This window comes from Lepisma saccharinum, chromosome 4, assembly GCF_977018435.1.
Source record: "Lepisma saccharinum chromosome 4, izLepSacc3.1, whole genome shotgun sequence".
NCBI lineage: Eukaryota > Metazoa > Arthropoda > Insecta > Zygentoma > Lepismatidae > Lepisma > Lepisma saccharinum.
The window spans coordinates 60367358-60369525 of NC_139232.1; the positions used below are offsets into that span (position 1 = coordinate 60367358).

Genomic DNA, 2168 nt, shown 5'->3' on the forward strand with positions numbered 1-2168 from the left:
ATGGCTGCTCTCAATGCTATCAAGGATGGCCAAACAGAGCTCAAAGCTAATCAGGAGGATCTCAAAGCTAATCAGAAGGATTTCAAAGCTAATCAGGACAAGACTAATGCTCAATTGACAGAGCTGAATGATATTATAAAAACTAGTATCTCAGAAGTCAGAGTGTTCAGAGGTGAAATCAAAGCTACTTGTACAGAGCTTAGTGAAGAGATCAAAGATGAACTCGAGGTGGGCGAAAAGACAAATATGGCGGCGGCTATATGTGTAGAAAGAGCCCAGTTAACTTCAACCTCGAATAAGTTGGAGGAAATAGTTGATCTATCCAGGCTTCTGCAAGAACAGGGAGATGAAAGTGAAGAAGATGCAATTCCTCTCAAAGAACAAAGTATCTTGAAACTAGGAGAGACTTACAAGAGAGATGGCAAAGCAAGAGAAATGGCTGAACTAATTAAACAGACGAGACCCTTCCTCTGCACCATTAGTAAGATGAAGGCAGCAAAATTGGTTCGTGATCTGGTTGACATGTTCTTGGATCTGAAAGCCAGCATTGGCAGTAAAGTTCAGTTGTGCAAGGAGTGCATTGAGGGTGCAAAACAAGATAAAAATACTATCCTCCGGCAGTATTTGGAAGCCTGCCTAATAGCTTTGTATTTTGACACTGGAATGTTTACTGAAGCTCTTCACTTGGAATCGACCTTATTAAGAGAACTGAATAAGTTACATGACAAGAATTTATTGCTAGAGGTTCAACTTCTAGAAAGTAAAACTTACCATGCCTTGAGTAATGTTCCGAAAGCACGTGCAGCACTTACCTCAGCTCGGACTACAGCTAATTCAATATATTGCCCTCCAAAACTACAAGCATCGCTTGATATGCAGTCAGGCATTCTTCATGCTGCTAGCGAGAGAGACTTCAAAAGAGCATACTCTTACTTCTGTGAAGCATTTGAAGGCTATGATAGTGTGGAAAGCTCAAAAGCTTTGACTGCATTGAAGTACATGCTGCTGTTCAAAATAATGTTGAACACACCAGAAGATGTGCCACAGATCATAAGCGAGAAACTGGCTCTGAGGTATGCCGGAAGTGCAATTGAAGCTATGAAGTGTGTTGCTCAAGCAAGTCATAAAAGATCTTTGGCAGATTTTCAGGAGGCTGTGGGTAAGTTTAAAGAAGAATTGGAAAATGACCCAATTGTTCGAGCACATTTAGACAGCCTTTATGACACAATGTTGGAACAAAACCTTTGTCGAATCATCGAACCTTATTCTCGTGTTCAGGTGGATTATGTTTCAAAATGCATTAAGCTACCTGTAAACCAAGTAGAGAAGAAACTTTCACAAATGATTTTGGACAAGAAGTTTCACGGTATTCTAGACCAAGGTGAAGGGGTGTTTCCCCAAAGTGTTCCAAATGTCCAGTTGAAGGATAGAATAAGGAAAGGCACCAAACTTAAATTGAAACAAATTAGTAAGAATGTTTTTACCAATTGCCCAGGTGCAAGGAGAAAAGTAACAACTCATCCTAAACATGTTCGTAAAAGAACATTCAGGCAGAGATGTTTGAAATTATGGAGGAGAAAATTTTGTCTAGAAGCATTCCATGCATACTCCTCTCATAATTGTATTTTGACTGTGGTAGCATGCTTGATCATGCATCGTACACATGTACGCAGAAGATGTCACGACGGTGTCATGAAGTTAAAGTTAACTTCAAATTTGTAATGTCGTAGACTTACATTTTAATAATTTGATTACTTACCTGTAATGTATCTTTTCAAAGGCATTGTTGCAGTGTGCAGACATGTCTTACTATATTTTATCAGATATGTGACTGAAAATTACTTGATGGGTACCTACCTGGAGGAATGGGGATCGTCCTAATCCCGACCCTTGGGTGAGAACTCGTGCTTCCAACTGACCAGCCGGAGCTAGGAGCAGAGTGTTGCCAATTCGTGACTCCATACCCTGGATTGTGGTGGCACGTTGCAAACAGTAGGACGGAGGCAGTCCCTTGCATAAGCTTCTTAAGGCTTCCGGATACGTAAACCCGAGCTGATGTGGGAAACAAGGTGAAGGATGACTAATCGGATCAAATTACTCTCTTCCAATCATCATTAGTCCTTGTTGCATGGTCCGGGCACCATTTGTGTCGTGCTAACGCATTCTTG

The 2168-nt window shown here is 40.9% G+C and overlaps 1 pseudogene; it reads left to right on the forward strand.

Annotated features, from left to right (window-relative positions):
* Positions 1–246: 246 nt before the first annotated feature.
* LOC145986952 (26S proteasome non-ATPase regulatory subunit 11 pseudogene) lies at positions 247–1722 on the forward strand (annotated as a pseudogene).
* Positions 1723–2168: the final 446 nt, after the last annotated feature.